General features: G+C 36.1%; 1 long non-coding RNA gene across 1 annotated transcript in view; it reads left to right on the top strand.

Moving 5' to 3' along the window:
* Nucleotides 1-22,263, top strand: part of LOC138847183 (uncharacterized) — a 95,170-nt gene that overhangs the window by 49,771 nt on the left and 23,136 nt on the right. The window contains exon 2 of the long non-coding RNA XR_011384829.1: nucleotides 550-649. This is a non-coding gene — a long non-coding RNA (uncharacterized lncRNA). The remainder of the gene's footprint in view (nucleotides 1-549; nucleotides 650-22,263) is intronic.

Below are 22,263 nucleotides of genomic sequence, written 5' to 3'. Positions count from 1 at the left end.
TCCCCCATCTTTTTATTCTCACTGTCACTGTGCTAGTTGAAATAACACTTTTCATTTCTTCTGTAGTGCCACAGTAGCCTTTAAGTGTTCTTTCTCCCTTCTGATTTCTATATGAACAATTCTGTCTTCCTCCATTTAGATATATTTAATGTTTTCTTCTAGAAAAAAGAGTTCATTTTCCTTAGTCTTGCATGAGTTTTCTGTTTTTTTTTTTTATTTTCTAATTTTCTATTTTTTCTATTTCATTGCTATTTCAGGGAACATGGAGGAAGTTCATAAATTTTTTGTCATTTGTGTTTGCTGGGATTCTGTGTTGGCTCTGGTGTCTTATAAGTCCCTTTTCTTCAGCACTGTGTATCTCCTTAGTTATCAAAAGACAGCAATAGCCCTGATCTCTTTTTATGCAAGAAAATAAAATATATTAAAGGACAGAGCATGCAGTATACATATTGGTAATCTCACTTGTCCAGTTGACTTTCCTGACCTCCCTTGGATATTCTTGGCCTTTGCTGTACAGCTGTCTCCTTATTAACTCCTTGTTCTTCCTAGAACCCAGCAAAAGAATGATTCCACAGCTATGTTTCTGCATTGACTGGGACTTGCAGTAAGAAAGAAGAAAAGTGGAGGGATTCAGGAAGCTACATGCTATGTAAGTAAAACCTTCTCAGAGAGTATTTATCAAAGCAGATCATTTCATATATAAAGTGACTGGGATGGATTATAAGAAAATCCAGCATCTTTTGCAAAGTGTATCAGATTCTGTACAATCATGAACAATATCGCAATATTTAAAAGTGCTTATTCTATAGAGTACATGTCCCATTTCTTTATGCAGTCTACTGTTGATGGGCATTTGGGTTGGTTCCATGTCTTAGCTATTGTGAATTGAGCTGCAATAAACATTAATGTGCAGACAGCTTGTTTGTTTGCCAATTTCATTTCCTTTGGGTAAATTCCAAGGAGTGGGATGGCTGGGTTGAATGGTAGGGTTATATTCAGGTTTCTGAGGAATCTCCAGACTGACTTCCATAGTGGCTGAACCAGTTTGCATTCCCACCAACAGTGGGTTAGTGTCCCTTTTTCCCCACATCCTCTCCAGCATCTATTGTTGGTAGATTTCTGAATGTGAGCCATTCTAACCGGGGTGAGGTGAAACTTCATTGTGGTTTTGATTTGCATTTCCCTGATTACTAGTGACCTTGAACATTTTTTCATGTGCCTGTTGGCCATTTGGATTTCCTCTTTTGAAAAATGTCTATTGAGGTCCTTGGCCCATCTCTTAAGTGGGTTGTTTGTTTTGATGTTGTGGAGTTTCTTGATCTCTTTGTAGATTCTGGTGATCAACCCTTTATCTGTTGCATAGTTTGCAAATATTTTTCCCATTCTGTCAGTTGCCTCTTCACTTTAGTGACTGTTTCTTTTGCAGTACAGAAACTTCTCAATTTGATGCAATCCCAAATGTTAATTTTGGCTTTGACTGCCTGTGCTTCTGGGGTGTTTCCCAAGAAGTCATAACCGGTACCTATAACTTGCAGGGTTTTTCCAATGCTCTCTAATCATTTAATGGTGTCAGGTCGTAGATTTAGTTCTTTAATCCATGTTGAGTGAATTTTTGTGTAAGGTGAAAGGTAGGGGTCTTGCTTCATGCTTCTGCACGTGGAAATCCAGTTTTCCCAGCACCATTTATTGAATAGACTGTCCTTACTCCAGGGATTGGTTTTGGATCCTTGATCAAATATGAGTTGGCTGTAGATGTTTGGATTGATTTCTGGTGTTTCTATTCTGTTCCATTGTTCTATCCATCTGTTTCTGTACCAGTACCATGCTGTTTTGATTACAACTGCCCTGTAGTATGTCCTGAAATCTGGTATTGTGATGCCTCTAGCTTTGTTGCTGTTGTACAAGATTCCTTTAGCTATTTGAGGTTTCCTGTGTCTCCACATAAATTTCAGCATCATTTTTTCCAGATCTGAGAAGAAGGTCTTCGGTATCTTGATTGGTATTGCATTGAATCTAAAAATTGCTTTTGGGAGAATGGACATTTTGATGATATTGATTCTTCCAATCCATGAGCATGGAAGATTTTTCCATTTCTTGGTATCCTCTTCTATTTCTTTCTTTAAGGTTTTGTAATTTTAATCATAGAGACCTTTAACGTCCTTGGTTAAGTTTATTCCAAGGTATTTGATTGTTTTTGTAGCTATTGTGAATGGGATTGATCTTAGAAGTTCTTTCTCAGCCGTGGCATTGCCTGTGTATACAAAGGCTGTTGATTTTTGTGCATTGATTTTATACCCTGCTACTTTGCCAAAATCTTCTATGAGTTCCAATAGTATCTTAGTAGAGTTCTTTGGGTCCCCTAAGTAAAGAATCATATCATCTGCAAAGAGGGAGAGTTTGAGTTCTTCCTTCCCAATTTGTATCCCTTTAATTTCTTTTTCTTGCCTAATAGCTCTGGCTAGAACTTCCAGAACTATATTGAATAGCAGTGGTGAGAGTGGGCATCCCTGTCTGGTACCAGATATCACTGGAAATGCTTCCAACTTTTCCCCATTCAATAGGATGTTGGCTGTGGGTTTTTTATAGATTGCTTTGATTGTATTGAGGAATGTTCCTTCCAAACCCAGTTTGCTTAGAGTTTTCATCATGAACGGGTGTTGTATTTTATCAAATGCTTTCTCGGCATCTATTGAGATAATCATATGGTTTTTCTTCTGCAGTCTGTTAATGTGGTGTATCACATTGATTGTTTTGCGCATGTACTCCACAGAATAGTATACAGCAGTCAAAAACAATGAAACCCGGTCATTTGCAACAAGATGGAGGAATTTGGAAAACATCATGCTGAGTGAATTAAGCCAGTCCCAAAGGGACAAATAGCATATGTTCTCCCTGATCGGCGACAACTAACTGAGCACCAAAGGGGAAACTTGTTGAAATGAAAGGGACACTATGAGAAACAGTGACTTGATCAGCTCTTGTCCTGACGGTTGTTGTACAATGTAATACTTTATCCATTTTAGTATTTTTTTTTGTTCTAGTACCATTGGTTGAACTCTGTAATTAACACACAATTATTCTTAGATGTTTAAATTTTAACTGAAAAGTGATCCCTGTTAGGAATTTGGAAAACATTATGCTGAGTGAAATAAGCCAGTCCCAAAGGGACAAATACCACTTGTTCTCCCTGATAGGTGACATCTAACTGAGCACCAAAAAGGAAACCTGTTAAAGTGAAATGAACACTATGAGAAACGGTGACTTGATCAGCCCTCACCCTGACTGTTGATGAGCAACTTAATATGTTATCCCTCTTAGTATTTTTTTTGTTTGTTCTACTTAATACTTTTGGTTGAATACTGTAATCAATACACAATTCTTCTTAAGTGCTGAAACTTAACTGAAAAGTGATCACTGTTAAATATAAGAGTGGTAATAAGAAAGGGAAGAGATATGCAATTCGGGACATGCTCAAGCTGACTTACCTCAAATGGTAGAGTTAGAAACATACCAGGGGATTTGAATTCAATCCCATCGAGGTGGCATGTACCAATGCCATCTCACTAGTCCCAGTGATCAATTTCTGTTCACAATTGATCATAATGATAGGACTAAGAACCAAAGGGATCACATAAACAAGACTAGTGTCTGCAAATACTAGCTGATAGAATCAAAATGGGAGAGAATGATCCAACATGGGAAGTGAGATACACAGCAGACCCATAGAATGGCAGATGTCCTAAACAGCACTCTGGCCTCAGAATCAGCACTTAAGGCATGCGGATCTGGCTGAAAAGCCCATGAGAGTATTTCAGGCATGGAAAGCCAAGACACTCTGAGGAAAAAAAAAACCTAAATGAAAGATCTCTGTTAGTGAGATCCCAGTGGAAAGAACGGGTCATCAAAGAAGGAGGTACCTTTCTCTGAAGGGAGGAGAGAACTTCCACTTTGACCATGGCCTTGTCTAAAAATGATCAGAGTCAGTGAACTCAGGGGGCTTCCATAGCCTTGGCAGCTCATGACAAGAGCCTAGGGTGATTACTGATGCCATAAACAAGAGTGTCAATTTGTTAAGTCAACAACAGGAGTCACTGTGCACTTACTCCTCATGTAGGATCTTTGTCGTTAGTGTGCTGTACATTGAGATTTAATGCTATAACTAGTACTCAAACAGTATTTTTCACTTTATGTTTCTGTATGGGAGCAAACTGTTGAAATCTTTACTTAATGTATGCTAAACTGATCTTCTGTATATAAAGAGAAACGAAAATGAATCGTGTTGTGAATGGAAGGGGAGAGGGAGTGGGAAAGGGGAGGGTTGCGGGTGGGAGGGACGTTATGGGGGGGAAGCCATTGTAATCCATAAGCTGTACTTTGGAAATTTATATTCATTAAAGAAAAGTTAAAAAAAAAACAAATAAAAATAAAAATAAAAAATGCTCAGGATCATTAGCCATCAGGAAATGCAAATCAATAGGATGATGAGGGTGAAACCTCACCCCAATTAGAGTGGCTATCTTTAAAAAATTATAAAACAACAAATGTTAGCAAATATATGGGTGATAAAATACTATAATTCACTGCTGGTTAAATTGTAAAAGAGTACAACCATTATGGAACACAGTCTGGTAAGTTTTCAGTAATCTGAAAATTGTTCTACTGTATACACAGCCCTCCCACTCGTAAAAATGTACCCAAATGGAATGAAATCAGCATAAGGAAGACTTGTCTGCACCTTATGTTTATTGCAGAATAATAGCTAAGATCTGACATCAACCTAGAGATTCATCAACTGAATAATGGTTAAAGAAATTGTGGTATATATACACTATGCAAAACTACTCAGCTATATAAATTAATAAGATCTTGTCTTTTACAACAAAATATATGCATATGGAAGCCATTATTCTCAGTCAAATAAACCAGCACAAAATCAACAAATAAACAAAACACAAATAAACAAAGCACAAAAATGCAAAAAAAGTGCTTATTCTCTCCCTATGTGTATAAATAAGTTCTGATAGGTTACTTAACTAATAAATTTTATAGAATTACTTCATCAGTTTCTTTTAGTTTTAAGAAATGGCACTATCAGTTTTATGGAAGAGGGTTTAATACTTGCTATATAAGGGAAAGGAAAATTTATTCATTAAAGTTAAAAGTCTTCAGAAATTTTTTGGTGGAATATTCTCAATTCTTACATGGTTGAGTTTAGATGACACTAATACACCTCATATATTTTGTTTTGCTTCAAATTTCTTCATGTATGAACTTATTTTTTTCCTTATAACCCAATTCTTTTGGTGTATTGGGAAAGAAAGTGAGTTCTATACAGCCCCAAATTTAAGTTATTATTGGCAAGAAAGAAATTAAAAATCAATAAATAATGGTGAGCATGTGGAGAAAAAGTTTAGCAAATACACTTTTGGTGAAAATGCAAACTAGAAGAGCCATTGTGGAATACAGTAAGGAAATTCCTCAGAAAGCTGAAAATAGATCTACCATATGATCCAGCCATGTCACTCCTGGGAATTATCCAAACAAAATGAAATCAGCATATGAAAGAGTTACCTGTATCCCATGTTTATTGTAGTTCGATTTACAATAGCTAAGATATGGAATCAACCCAGATGCCCATCATCTGATGATTGCATAAAGAAAATGTGCTATGTGTAACTATGGAATATTACTCAGCAATATGAAAGAATGAAATCCTGTCTTTCACAACAAAATGAATGCAACTGGAAACCATTATATTTTGTGAAATAAGATAGTCTCTGAAGAAAAAAAAAACTATGTATTTTATGTGTTCTATGCTAACTAACAGATGGTCTTTCTATGAAAAATTTGCTCCAGGTTTTGATCGAAAGATACAGAATACCCAAAGCCTTCAGAATTGTATGCTGTTATATATGATTTACATTCAAGTTTTCTGAAACATAACATTTGCTATGCTCTATAAAATTCATATTTAAATTACCCAAAAAGTGACATTTCTCTCCTGGTAACATATTAAATTATCCTGAGGTTTATGATATCACAGTGGAAGTTCTTCACATCCCAATTGATAATGACATCACAATGCTTTTGGCAATATCACAATGCTTTTGGCAATATCACAATGGATTATGACACAACAATGATAGTTCAGGAAATATTGTGATATTGCAATGATTATGAGACACAATGATAGGTTTCTGATGTCACAATGGTTTTTATGACAAAAATTCATAGTGAGAATACAATGGTTGGTTTGTAAAAATCACAAGTTCATGTATATGTTATCACAATATTGGCATATGTCATCATAATGCTTCTGATGACATCACAATTGATTCTAAAATGATAATAGTGGTCTATGACATTACAATATGTCTATGGCATGACATTAATTTTTATGACTTCACAGTTGGTCATGACATCACAATTTAGTTTATGATATGACAATTTTTGGTTTATTGCATCATAATATTGGCACATTAGGGAAAAGGTTACAAAGTGTTTGCTTTCAATAGTCCATTCTAGCCCTGTTTCTGGAAGGTCAAAAAAAGTATGAGTGCAAGAAAGATCTTAAAGCAATGGGATTAAACATGAATTTATAATTCATTGTTTGCAATAAACTGGGAAAAGTCATCCACTGGTGAATTATATCACTTCTTCATTCTTTATTAAAAATAAAAAAAAAAAACTTGAGAAGTTTATTCCTAGTGCCTAGGATGAACAAAATCTCTCTTATTCCCAAGAGGAGTCCCTAACCAGAATGGGCGTAATTATCCCAACTTTTATTCCATAGATTTCAGGAACCAACATATGCTTGCTGATAAAATAGAGAATTCCCAGATAAATTTGAATTTCAAATAAGCAATAATAAACAATAATAATAACAATAATCAAGCAATAATAAACAAACTTACATTAAAAATATTCATTGCTTTTATGAAACCCAAATATACCTGTATATCCTACATTTTTAAATTTAATAAATCAGGCAGGAATGAAAGAAAGAATTTCATTGTGATTAAATAAGTGTGCATCAAGCAAGTAGATAAAAAAAAAACCTGACATTGGGGGCTGGCATTGTGGCACAGCATGTAAAGTTGCTGCCTGCAATGCTGGCATCCCACATGGGCACCAATTTGTGTCCTGGCTGCTCCATTTCAGATTGCTCCCTGCTAATGGACCTGGAAAAGTACAGTCCTCTACAACAGTACAGATAAAATCAGAGGAAAAATGAGCCCACTTCCTGAGAGGCCTGCAAAGTGTCCCTTCCATAGGTTATTTGCTGCAGCAGATGTTATGGGAACAAGTGTGGCCTGCATGCCCTGCAGTTTTATTTATTGTATTTATTCAATAAGTACACAACTGTATTTATTTTATTAAGTAGATTGTATTTATTGTAAATAAAAGAGGTGTATTAGTGTCATCTAAACTCAACCATGTAAGAAATGATAATATTCACCAAACAATTACTGTCTATCTAACTCTATTTTTCAAATAAATAAAATACATATTTTGAAAACTAAAATGCTGACACACTGAAAAATATGGTATAAATTATATTCACCCAATGAATAAGTGAGTTTCATGTTGAGATTGAGTCCTATCTCCATGATTTCTCCCATATTCCAAAATCTCCCCATATTAGTCCCAAGCCATTCAAATAAGGGACAGTCAACTTCTATTGAAAACCAACAAGTCCATCCTCACATAGAAAATGAGCAGCTAGACCAAGTGTGCAAGAATGTTAACAAAGAGTTGCCATTACTTAACCAGATTGGCGCTTCTGTAAAAAAAGACAAAGTCCAATAGGAAACTCCATCTTTATATGACCTAACCCATAGCTAACCTTGTAATAACAGTTTCCCCTCAGGAGACCTTATTAAAAACAAGAAGCAGCAATAGCTTAACCCTAAGTCATCTTGAGGTGATGATAACCATTAGGAAAACAGCCAATAGACACAACATTTTTAAAAGAAAAGCTGGAAAATGTGACTTAGGGATTGAATATTTGAATCTACTTCAAAATTCACATTTTGAAGCCCTAATCCCAAGTGCAATTAAGAAGTAATTAAGAAGAAATGAGTCAGAAGATTGCAGCCATAATGCAACAGAATTAGTTTTTTTTTTCTAAAAAGAGACAGCAGAGAGCTTCTCTGTTCTGTTTTGATGCATTCATGGAAGAAATGTCATTTGAGGACATAACAAGCAAGATCTGTGTGCAAGCCAGTAAAAGACTCCTTACCAGAGACTGACTCCACCAGAACCATTAGAAAATTAACTTCTGTTGTCTAATCCAATTAGTCTATGATAATTTTGTTTTGGTAGCCTGAGAAGACTGCAGAAATGCCTATAGAGGCTCTGAGAAGTTCTAAACCATTCCTGTTAATCCAGCCACACACATGTGGAGGGCTATACACAGACCCATGAAAGAATTTAGAGGCCACAACTTTCTTTTTTAAAGATTTTTTAAAAATTTAATTTTTAAGGGTTACAAACTCTATAAGTACAACTTTAGGAATACAGTTATTCTTCCCACCATGCCAGCCCTACCACCCACATGTTCACACCTTCTCCCCCCCCTTTCCAGTCCCTTCTCATTAATATTCAATTTCAATTAAATTTGTACACAGAACCAACTCTATACTAAGTAAAGATTTCAAAAATCTGCATACACACACACACACACAATATTTTGAGACCTGCTTTTACAGTAGACTCTCAATACCACTCATTGAGGACAGGGATCCTCCATGGGGAGGTAGTGTGACAGAGGGAGAGAGAGGCTTCATTCACCAGATGGCTGCAATGGCCGAGCTATGCTGATCTGAAGTTGGGAGCCAGCAGCTTCTTCTAGGTCTCCCAAGTGCCAGTGGGTACAGGGACCCAAGCACTTGGGCCATCTTCTGCTTTCCCAGGGTTATGAGAACTGGATCAAAAGAGGAGTAGCTGGGACTAGAACAGCATCCATATGGGATGCCGGCGCTTCAGGCCAGGGATTCAACTGGCTGCACCACACTGCAGCCCCGAAGGGCCCAGCTCTTACTTCTGGCTCCTGTTGAGGCTCTGCATGCTGGAATTAAAAGCTAATGCAGGGCCTACGCCATGGCTCACTAGGCTAATCCTCTGCCTGCGGCACTGGCACCCCGGGTTCTAGTCCCACTTGGGGCACCGGATTCTGTCCTGATTGCTCCTCTTCCAGTCCAGCTCTCTGCTGTGGCCCGGGAGTGCAATGGAGGATGGCCCAAGTGCTTGGACCCTGCACCCGCATGGGAGACCAGGAAGAAGCACCTGGCTCCTGGCTTCAGATCAGCACAGTGCGCTGGCAAAAGCTGGCCGTAGCGGCCACTTGGGAGTTGAACCAACGAAAAAGGAAGACCTTTCTCTCTGTCTCTCTCTCTCATTCTCTAATTCTGCCTGTCAAAAAAAATAATAAAAAAAATAAACAAAAAAAAAAAGCTAATGCATAGCTGTAAACTACCTGCCTGTTTCCAAAACATACTGAAAAGCTCCAGGCAAAGGCTAGGCAATTCACAGTTTCCAGAAAATTAAGGGAATTTCTTTCAGATTATTAGCTCAAAACTAAACTAACCAAGCAGAAGCTTTAGTGGACACACATTTTGAAGAATAAAGAATTAGTTCAGGTGGTTAACCAAAGAGTTACAACAACAACAACAAAATCCTAGGGATAGGGAGAGTCTGACTTCCCATTTTACTTACCATTTTTATATTATTTAATGTCTAGTTTTTAACAGAAGTATTATGGAAAATGCAGAAATATCATATAGATATAAGTATGCCCCCTGCACATGAAAGTGACAGTCAACAGAAAGTGTCCCTGAGGAAGTCGAGATGCTAAAGTTACCAGACAAATCAGTTATTTTAAATATATACAAAGAACTAGAGAAATCCATGTCTTAAAAATAATAACAAAATATTATGTTAATGTTTCTGTGTTTTCCAGAATATCAATTAGAAAATGCAAACTAAAGGGCAATTGGCATTACCCAATCTAAAGAATAATATAAAATGATAAATAAATGAACACAGCATAGGAGACCTGTGGCACATCATCAAGCATACCAAGATCCAAATGGGGGTTTCACAAGCAGAAAGGAGAGAAAGAAGTAGAAAGAATGTTTGAAAGAGTAATGACTAAAAATCTCCCAAATTTGATGAAAAACAAATCTAAATACTCAAGAAACATAACAGCCTCTAAGTGAGATAAATTCAAAGAGTTCCATGTTTAGACAAATTATAATCAAGTTGCTATAATATAATGAGAAAGGTAGAATCTTGAAAACAGAAAGATAATACTGACCCCAATAAAATTATGAGCTGGTTTTTATCCCAAGCCATAGAGTCCAAAAGGCAATTGATGGGATATTCATAATAGTGAAAGGAAAAGACAGTCACCCAAGAATTCTACATCCAGCAAGATTATCCTGTAAGAATGTAGAAATTGACATTCTGTTTTATATTTTATTTCATTCAAGCTAATTTCATGTATTTCATATATACAGGTTAGGAACATAGTGACACTTCCCACCCTATTCTCTCTTGCCCACACCCCAACACTTTCTTCTCCTTCCTCTCCTAACAAATAGTGAGAAAGAAAAAAAACACATTGTTTCTCAATAGTAGAGACCAGGGCTTTAGACGATCATTCTTATCTTTAACAAATTTGAGATAATTTGTCATTAATAAACTAAATAAAAACACAAGTCAACAATATTACATAGACAAACAGTACTAGTTTATTTTTAGACTATAACTACTCATTTTCCAGTTGCATAAAAGATAACAAATCTGGGGCTGGTGCTGTGGTATAGCTGGTAAAGCTACTGCCTGCAGTGTCAGCATCCTATATGGGTGCCAGTTTGAGTCCTGGCTCTTTCTTTTCTGATCCAGCTTTATGCTATTGCATGGGAAAGCAGGAGAAGATGGCTCAAGCCCTTGGGACCCTGCACCTGCATGGGAGACCTGGAAGAAGCTCCTGGCTCCTGGCTTCAGATCAGCTAAGTTCCAGCTGTTGCAGCCATCTGGGCAGTGAATCATCAGATAAAAGACCTCTCTCTGCCTCTGCCTCTTTTTAACTCTGCCTTTCAAATCAATAAATAAATCTTAAAAAATAACAGATCTGTTTTGAATAATGAGCACCAATTTTGGAAAACTCTTCAAAAAAAGTTGAGGGACAGTTTTCACCAAAAGAAAAAGGTCAACATAATCATCATATAAAAAAATCAATGATATCAAATAAATTAAAACACTATCCTTTATTTTTATAAATAAATTTCCTCCACAGAAATTTTAGCAAACATAATTCTGACATACAAGAAGGAATTATATCATATATAAAATTGTACATATATATGCAAATATATTTTGTACATAATATATATATATATAATCCAAGTGGAATATCTTGGAATTTAAGGATTATTCAACATAGGAAAATCAGCCAATATAATATATAAAAACATAAAAAAGAACATAAAGAATGTATGGTCACCTCAAAAGACATAGAAAGTTGTTAGACAAAACCCATACTACTGCATAATAGGAGCATTCAAACTAGGAAGAGCATCTTCCTCAACATAATACACAGTAGTAAAAGTATCTACATTTTAAAGGATTACTTGTTGAAGTACATTTGTTTAAATATGTTTGTTTTCTCTACTGGATATGAGTTTTGAAAACAGATGAAGGTCTTTCTACTTTTTATCCCCAATATACAGTTGGGGCTAAAATCTAATGGTTAAATGGATATGACAGAGTATGCAGTAACACATCAACGAATAAAGGCATCTGATAACTAAAACATGGAATTCGGCCTGACAAAAAATATAAGTGCTGTAGGCATAAAGTTTGGTTAAAATTTTACTATAATCTCTAACGCTTCTGTTATGTTGTCACATGGGGGAATATAGGCAATAATAAACTTATGAAGATTAATCGCCAAAAATTCTTTGTCAGTTCACTCATCCCAATGATAAAATAACTGCAAAATGGAATTGCTAAATCTAATCTGAATCATTACATGCAATTCTTAAAGAGTTAATTTTCCAATGAGTAATAAAACCTTTTGCCAGCGGCTTTACTAATAGTGAATGTTCCTATTATCTATTCTATTCAAGCCTCTATTTGAAGCTTAATTTTGGGAAAGAAAAATTAACAGTTACATTGATTTTATAAATAGATTTTATAAATCTATTACATATGAAATAAACTGTACTATTATTAATATATTTAATCACCACCTCTTCATCAGTGTAATGTTAGAGTAAAATAACTTTCAGGATATCTGAATGAACTGAGATTTCCAGAGCTCCAAAACCAGAAGCTTAAGTAAGATAAAATAAAGTAAAATATTAAACAATAATACATTATTATCTCTAGTTTAGTTTATTTATATGAAAAATGTTGAATAGGAAATCACATCAAGTATAAAGGAACAGAAAATCTATTGAAATATAGTAAAATGAAATATATTTGTGTTTAAAACATATTAAAAAAATGGAAGAAGGAAAAACACTGGCATTTTTAATACATTTCCAAGTAATAATGGAAAAAATTCTAGCTTTTTTGCAATAATTTTAATTTCTAGGGGCCAGTGCTGTGGCATAAAAAGCTAAACCTCCACCTGTGGTGCCAGCATCTAATATAGGTGCCAGTTCATGTCCTGGCTGCTCCTCCTCTGATCCAGCTCTCTGTATGTGTTCTGGGAAACCTGTGGAAGATGGCTCAAGTGCTTGGGTCCTTGTACCCACATGGGAGACCTGGAAGAAGCCCCTGGCTCCTGGCTTCACATTTGCCCAGCTCTGCTCTTTTGGGGTCATTTGGGGAATGAACCAGTGCATGGGAGTTCTTTCTCTTGGTCTGTCTCTCTCTCTGCAAATCTAGCTCTCAACTAAACATATAAATAAATAGATCTTTATAAAAGGAATATTAACTTCTAAATGTTGGTACTTTCCAGCAGGCTTAATCAGAAAGCTTAATCCAAGTGAAAAACTGAGCAAAATATTACATTCTAATTTTTTAAAGAATTATTTTATTTATTTGAAAGAGTTACCGAGAGAGAGAGGGAGGTCTTTCATTCTGCTGGTTCACTCTCCAAATGATCACATTGACCAGAGCTGAGCTGATCCAAGCCAGGAGCCAGGAGTTTCCTCCAGGTCCCCCACATGTGTGCAGGGGCCCAAGGACTTGGATCATCCTCCACTGCTTTCCCAGGCCATAGCAGAGAGCTGGTTCAGAAGAGGAGCAGCCAGGACTTGAACAGGCACCCATATGGGATGCCAGCACAGCAGACCGGGGCTTTAACCCACTGCGCCACTGCGCCACTGTGCCAGCCCCTCACATTCTAATTTAACAAAAATATACAGTGTAGTTACCAATCTAAATGCTTTCTGAATAAATCTTTCCTCAATCCATGATGTCCTCAGCATACTATGGAAACATTCTGAAAGGAAAAGGTTCAGTCCAATAAGAATTATAGAATAATAAAACAAATAAATAAAAAGCTAACAAATTTAACCTAGGAAATCTAGCACAAAAAAACTCATTTATTAAAAGGAAATTTCTTTCCATCCACTGATGTTATGGTCACATCACACAAAAATGACCTACAAGAAAAATGTACAGGTAAAACAATAGCATTTTCTATAGATATCTAGGAGAGAAGAAAATTTATTATACCGTTTGCCTTGAACAGATATTTTTCTCAGCTTCTAGGCTTTGTTGAAGTTTTAGATACACATAAATAAAGTTCTTCATCTAATTATAACTCAGACAAAATAGTAAGAGTCTTACAACCAGGGTAACATCTGAAAAGGGAATTGAAAACAAATAAAAAACTGTCCTCTCCTTTCCCTTCTTTATCCCCTGTAATTTTTTAAATATATTCATTTATTTACATGAGAGGTAGAGTTACAGACAGAGAGAGGGAGAGACACAGAGAGGTCTTTCATCCTCTGGTTCACTCCCTAAATGGCTGTAATGGCCAGAGTTTTGCCAGTCTGAAGCCAGGATCCAGGAGCTTCTTCTGGGTTTCCAACACATGTGCAGGGGCCCAAGCACTTGGGTCACATTCTACTGCTTTCCCAGACCATAGCAAGGGCTATATCAGAAGAGAAAGAGGTGGGACTAGAACTAGCGCCCATATGGGATGCTGGTGTCAAAGGCAGGGGATTAACCTACTGCTCCACAGTGGCATGCTGGATCCCAGGTAATGTTAATTATGTATCAGTAAATAGCATCACATTTTAAGGTCTTTTGTTGAACAACTATTCTGTGCCAAATTCAGTTGAGACAGCTCCACAATTTCATTTTTCCTATCATTGTTTATCTGCAAAATTACAGATATTTAAACACAAAAGTTTAGTATCATATTTAGAATACTATGCCTATTATTGAGAAAGATTTATACAGTTCTCATATTCGTGTGCCAGAAAAGAAATATTTATGTTTCTCAAGATTTGAAAATTGAAAGTGCATTATAAAACCCTAAAGATAAATAATTTTTTGTGTGTATGTAGGCATAAATGTGTATCTATCTAGCTATCTAGCTATCTACCTAGATAGATAGATTGATAGATATGCCTACAATATGACCCAGCCATCTCACGCTTTGGAACTTACTCAAAGAAAATGAAATCAGCATATGAAAGATTTATTTGTACCTTCATGTTAATGGAGCTCAATTCACAATAGCTAAAATAAAGAACCATCCCAGATGTCTGTCAACTGAAGGCTGGATAAAGAAATTATGGTATATGTACACTATGGAATACTACATCGTGATAAAAGTGAAATACTATCATTTGTAAAAATGGATGCAAATGGAAACCATTATATTTAGTAAAATAATCCTCTACCCAAAAGGCAAACATCATATGTTCTCCCTGGTCTGAGGTAACTAATAGAGTACCTGAAAGGTAATTGAAAAAAGTGAAATTGACATTTTGAGATGCGATGCTTTTGAACAGCCCCTGTCTCAACTGCTGAAGGACATTTTTTTCTTTTTCATACTATTTGTTGAATCCTTTACTTAATGTAAGGCTAATGAGTATAAAGTTAATTGTGAATAGATCTTTATAAAAAATGAGAATGTGAATAGGAGAGGCTAGAGGCAGATGGATGGGAGTGTTGGCAGGAGTGAGGATAGGGTGGAAAGAATCAGTATTTCCTAAATATATATTTGAAATACATGATTTTTATGCCTTAAATATAAGGTTTCTAGGTAAATAAAAAACAACAGCAAAAAATAGTCTTTGGTATATATAATATATATCTTTGAGATGCTAATGAATCACCATATATAAATCAAAAAAGAAATGTTATACCTTTCATAGCAAACAGAAATTGAAAGAATTTGTCACCACTCATCCAGCCCAGCAAAAGATGCTAAAAGATGTGTTACACACAGAAACACAGAAACACGACCATCAGTATGAAAGAAGGTAAAGGAAGAAAATCTCCCAGTAAAAGATCACAGGAAGTTCAAAGCATATATTAGAAATATTTTTGGGAAAATGGCAGGGCAAAGTTACTACTTATCAATAGTCACATTGAATGTTAACGCCCTCAACTCTCCAGTTAAAAGACACAGATTGGCTGAATGGATTAAGGAACAAAACCCATCCATTTGCTGCTTACAAGAAACACATCTTTCCAACAAAGATGCATGTAGACTGAAAGTGATAGGTTGGAAAAAGATATTCCATGCCAAAAGAAATGAAAAAAGAGCGGGCATAGCCATCTTAAATATCAGACAAAATAAACTTTAACACAAAAACTGTGAAAAGAGACAAAGAGGGGCACTATATAATGATTAAAGGATCAATCAAACAGGAAGATGTAACTATTATAAATGTATATGCCCCTAATCACAGGGCACCGATTTATTTAAAAGATATATTAAGGGAGTTACAGGGAGACTTAGACTCCAATACAATGGTATTGGGGGACTTCAATACTCCACTCTCAGAAATAGACAGATCAACAGGACAGAAGATCAACAAGGAAACAGCAGATTTAATCAACCCTATAGCCCAAATGAATCTGACAGATATCAACAGAACTTTCAATCCTACACATAAAGAATTTACATTCTTCTCAGCAGTACATGGGGCCTTCTCTAGGATTGACCACATACTAGGCCATAAAGCAAGTCTCAGCAAATTCAAAAGAATTAGAATCATACCATGCAGCTTCTCAGACCATAAAGGAATGAAGTTGGAAACTAGCAACTCAGGAATCCCTAGAGCATATGCAAAGACATGGAGACTGAACAACATGCTCCTAAATGAACACTGGTCATAGAAGAAATCAAAAGGGAAATCAAAACATTTCTGGAAGTAAATGAGGATAACAACACAACATATCATGGGACGCAGCAAAAGCAGTGTTAAGAGGAAAGTTTATATCAATAGGTGCCTACATCAAGAAATTGGAAAGGCACCAACTAAATGAGCTTTCAATGCATCTCAAGGATCTAGCAAAACTGCAGAAAACCAGACCCAAATCTAGTCGGAGAAGAGAAATAATTAAAATCAAAGAAGAAATCAACAGGATTGAATCCTCCCCCCAAAAAAAAAAAAATTACAAATGATAAGCCAAAGGAAGAGGTGCTTTTTTTTTTGAAAAAATAAACAAAGTTGACACACCATCGTCCGAACTGATTAAAAAATGAAAAGACCCAAATCAATAAAATCAGAGATGAAAAAAGAAATGTAACAACAGACACCACAGAAATAAAAATAATAATCAGAAATTATTACAAAGAGTTGTATGCCAGCAAACAGGGAAATCTATCAGAAATGGATAGATTCCTGGACACATGCAGCCTACCTAAATTGAACCAGGAAGACATAGAAAACCTAAACAGACCCATAACTGAGACAGAAATTGAAACCGTAATAAAGGCCCTCCCCCCCCCAAAAAAAAAGCCCAGTACTAGCTGGATTCACTGCTGAAATCTACCAGACATTTAAAGAAGAACTAACTCCAATTCCTCTCAAACTATTCAGAACAAATGAAAGATAGGGAATCCTCCCAAAGTCTTTCTATGAAGCCAGCATCACCTTAATTCCTAAACCTGAAAAAGATGCAGCATTGAAAGAGAATTACAGACCAATATCCCTGATGCAAAAATCCTCAATAAATTTCAGGCCAATAGAATGCAACAACACATCAGAAAGATGATCCACCCAGAACAAGTAGGATTTATCCCTGGTATGCAGGGATGGTTCAACATTCAAAAATCAATCAATGTGATACATGACATTAAGAAACTGAAGAACAAAAATCATCTGATACCTCAACAGATGTAGACAAAACATTAGATAAAATAAAACACTGTTTAATGATGAAAATTCTAAAGAAATTGGGAATAGAAGGAATATTCCTCAACTTAATCATGATAATTTATGACAAACCCAAGACAGAATCATATTGAATGGGGAGAAGTTCGAAGCATTCCCATTGAGATCTAGTACCAGATAGGGATGCTCACTCTCACCAGTGCTATTCAATATATTCCTGGAAGTTTTAGCCAGAGCTATTAGGTGAGAATAAGAAAACAAATGGATAGAAGTTGGGAAGGAGGAAGTCAAACTATACACATTTGTGGATGATATGATTCTTTATTTAGGGGATCCAAAGAACTCTACTAAGAGACTATTGGAACTCATAGAAAGTAGCAGGATATAAAATCAATGCACAAAAATCAACAGCCTTTGTATACACAGGCAATGCCATGGCTGAGAAAAAACTTGTAAGATCAATCCCATTCACAATAGCCACAAAAACCATCAAATACCTTGGAATAAACGTAACTAAGAACATTAAAGATCTCTATGAAGAGAATTACAAAATCTTAAAGAAAGAAATAGAAGAGGATACTAAAAAATAGAAAAATCTTATATGCTCATGGATTGGAAGAATCAATATCACCAAAATATTCATTCTCCCAAAAGCAATTTATAGATTCAATGTGATACCAATCAAAATACCAAAGACATTATTCTCAGATCTGGAAAAAATTTTCCATATGAAAATGAATTTCCATATGAAATTCATATGGAGACACAGGAGACCTCGAATAGCTAAAGCAATCTTGTACAACAAAAACAAAGCCGGACACATCACAATACCAGATTTCAGGACATACTACAGGGCAGTTGTAATCAAAACAGCGTGGTACTGGTACAGAAACAGATGGATAGACCAATGGAACAGAATAGAAACACCAGAAATCAACCCAAACATCTACAGCCAACTTGTATTTGATCAAGGATCTAAAACCAATCCCTGGAATAAGGACAGTCTATTCAATAAATGGTGCTGGGAAAACTGGATTTCTACATGCAGAAGCATGAAGAAAAACCCCTACCTTTCACCTTACACAAAAATTCACTCAACATGGATTAAAGAACTAAATCTATGACCTAATACCATCAGATTATTAGAGATAATTGGAGAAACCCTGCAAGATATAGGTACTGGCAAAGACTTCTTAGAAAAGACCCCAGAGGCACAGGCAGTCAAAGCCAAAATTAACTATTGGGATTGCATCAAATTGAGAAGTTTCTGTACTTCAAAAGAAGAAGTCAGGAAAGTGAAGAGACAACTGACAGAATGGGAAAAAAATATTTGAAAAACTATGCCACAGATAACGGATTAATAGCCAGAATCTACAAAGAGATCAAGAAACTCCACAACATCAAAACAAACAACCCACTTAAGAGATGGGCCAAGGACCTCAATAGATATTTTTCAAAAGAGGAAATCTGGATGGCTAACAGACACATAAAATGTGTTCAGTATCACTAGTAATCAGGGAAATGCAAATCAAAACCACAATGAGGTTTCACCTCACCCCGGTGAGAATGGCTCACCTTCAGAAATCTACCAACAACAGATGCTGGTGAGGATGCGGTGAAAAAGGGACACTAACCCACTGTTGGTGCGAATGCGAACTGGTTAAGCCACTATGGAAGTCAGTCTGGAGATTCCCTGGAAAGCTGAATGTAGCCCAACCATACAAGCTAGCCATCCCACTCCTTGGAATTTACCCAAAGGAAATTAAATTGGCAAACAAAAAAGTTGTCTGTACCTTAGTGTTTATTGCAGTTCAATTCACAATAGCTAAGACCTGGAATCACCCTAAATGCCCATCAACAGTAGACTGGATAAAGAAATTATGGGATACGTGCTCTATAGAATACAGAAGTAAAAAAAAATGAAATCTGGTCATTTGCAATAAAATGGAGGAATCTGGAAAACATCATGCTTAGTGAATTAAGCTAGTCCCAAAGGGACAAATATCATATGTTCTCCCTGATCAGTGACAACCAAGTGAGCACCAAAAAGGAAACCTGTTGAAGTAAAATGGAACTAAGAGAAACAGTGACTTGATCAGCCCTTGTCCTGACTGTTGATGAATAACTTAATACTTTATCCCTTTTAGTATTTTTTGTTCCATTTAATACTATTTGTTGAACTCTGTAATTAACACGGAATTATTCTTAGGTGTTTAAATTTAACCTAAACATTATTCCTGTTAAATGTAAGAGTGGGAATAAGAGAGGGAGGAGATGTACAATTTGGGACACGGGCAATCAGACTTGCCCAAACAGTAGAGTTAGAAACTTGCCAGGGGATTCCAATTCAATCCTATCAAGGTAGCCAAAATGATCAGTTTTAGTTCACAATTTATCATAATGATAGGACTAAGAGTCAAAGGGATCACATAAACAAGCCTAGTGTCTGCTAATACTATCTGATAGAATTAAAAAGGAGAGAATGATCCAACCTGTGAAGTGGGATACACAGCAGACTCATAGAATGGCAGATGTCCTAAACAATACTCTGGCCTCAGTATCAGCCCCTAAGGCATTCGGATCTGGCTGAAGAGCCCATGAGAGTATTTTAGGCATGGAAAGCCAAGACACTGTGGCAAAAAAAGACCTATATGAAATATCTCCACGAGTGAGATCCCAGTGGAAAGAATGAGCCATCAAAGAAAGGATGTACCTTTCTCTGAAGGGAGGAGAGAACTTCCACTTTGACTATGGCCTTGTCTAAATAAGATCAGAACTTGTGAACTTAGGAGGCATCCATAGCTTAGGCAGCAGCTCATGACAAGAGCTTGAGTGATTACTGAAGTCATAAATATGAGTGTCAATTGTTAAGTCAACAACAGGATTCACTCTGCACTTACTCCCCATGTAGGATCTCTGTCCTTAATGTGTTGCACAATGTGAATTAATGCTATAACTAGTACTCAAACAGCACTTTACACTTTGTGTTTCTGTTTGGGTGCAAACTGTTGAAATCTTCACTTAATATATACTAAATTGATCTTCCGTATATAAAGATAATTAAAAATAAATCTTGATGTGAATGGAATGGGAGAGCGTGCAGGAAATGGGTGGGTTGTGGTTTGGTGGGAAGTTTTGGGGTAAAACAGCCACTGTAATCCAAAATCTGTGCTTTGGAAATTTATATTTATTAAATAAAAGTTAAAAAAGGAATGTCATGCAGAATTAATGTTTATATTTGTTGGTACTTATTTTTTAATCATGGAAAGTCTTCAAAGATAAATTTGTTTTAATTCACAGTTGTTCATCTTGACAGCAGTAATTCACTCCTATTAGTCTTCAGTGTTAACCAATATATATTTGTCTCATAGCCACATTTAATTATAATGGTTCTTCAATAACTCATTATATATATATATGTGTTTTACAGCCACTTGGAGGGTGAACCAACAGAAAAAGGAAGACATTTCTCTCTGTCTCTCTCATTGTCTAACTATGCCTGTCAAAAAATAAATAAATAAAAGCTAAAAACCTAAATGTAAGAAAATAAATTCTCAACTCCTAGAAGAAAACAAAGTAATGGGCAATGGTTTTTGTATTATACTCAAAAGAATAGGAAGCAAAAAGTAACCTAGACAAATGGGATTTTGTCAAACTAAATAGCTTCTGTACAGCAATGAAAAAAAGTGAAAAATATTTCACTTCTGCCATTATGCAGAAAATATTTACAAACTTGTCACCTGAGAATGGCCTAACAATTAGAATATGTAAGTAATTCAATAGCAAAGTCACAAATTATTCTATTATAAATTGAAGAGTAGACAGACCCTGAAATTATTCCAAAGGAGACAAATGACCAAGTACATGCAAAAATGTCCAATTTCACTAATTCATAGGGAAAAGAAATCAAAATTATAATGAGACACCACCTTGCTCCGATTATGTTGACTATTACAAGGATGACAGAAGATAACAAGTGCTCAAATGTTGTTGAAGAAATGAAACATTTGCATATTTCAGTTGAAATGTAAATTAGTAAATCCATTGTGGCAAAGAGAATATCAATTTTTCATGAAGGAAAAGTGAAACTATAGAAAGCAGTGCCACTCCTGGATATAGAGCTACAGGAAATTAAATCAATATAACTTCATAATACCTAAGAAATGAAAACAAATTAACTGTTTTTCAAATGATAAATGGAAAAGAAAATGTGCTACACACATGTAATGAAAAAGTATTCAATTAAATGGAGTATTTTTATTTGTTTTTAAGGAATATATATATATATATATTTGATAGGCAGAGTGGACAGTGAGAGAGAGAGAGAAAGGTCTTCCTTTTCGGTTGGTTCACCCCCACATGGGCGCTGAGGCCAGTGCTCTGTGGCCAGCGCACTGTGCTGATCCAAAGCCAGGAGCCAGGTGCTTCTCCTGGTCTCCCATGCAGGTGCAGGACACAAGGACTTTGGGCCATCCTCCACTGCACTCCCAGGCCACAGCAGAGAGCTTGACTGGAAGAGGAGCAACTGGGACAGACTCTGGCGCCCCAACCGGGACTAGAACCTGGGGTGCTGGTGCACAGTCCCTTTAATCTGCGTAGTTTCCTCTGCCATTTTCTTCCTCATTCTTCCCTGAGACTGCACTCTATCTATTTTTTTTAAATCTGTCTTCTACTGAACTAAAGTAGTAAGCTCCCTCCCTACTCCACCATCTTGGAAATCTCCCAAGTGCATTTTAATCATTTACAACAACATGGATGGAAGTGATGCTCATTATCATTTGAGAACTATGCCAAGCCCAGAAAGACATGTGTGGATGACCTCAATCATATGTGGGATCTAACAAATTTGTTTTCAGAGTTGCTGTACAATAATGGTTACTAGATGCTGAGGAGAGTAAGGGTGAAAAATGAATGGGAAAACATTGCTTAATAGTTACTAAAT

This window comes from Oryctolagus cuniculus, chromosome 20 (assembly GCF_964237555.1).
Source record: "Oryctolagus cuniculus chromosome 20, mOryCun1.1, whole genome shotgun sequence".
In the NCBI taxonomy this organism is placed as follows: Eukaryota; Metazoa; Chordata; class Mammalia; order Lagomorpha; family Leporidae; genus Oryctolagus; species Oryctolagus cuniculus.
Note: the sequence above shows the minus strand (reverse complement) of the source record. Positions and strands in the feature narration are given on the sequence as shown.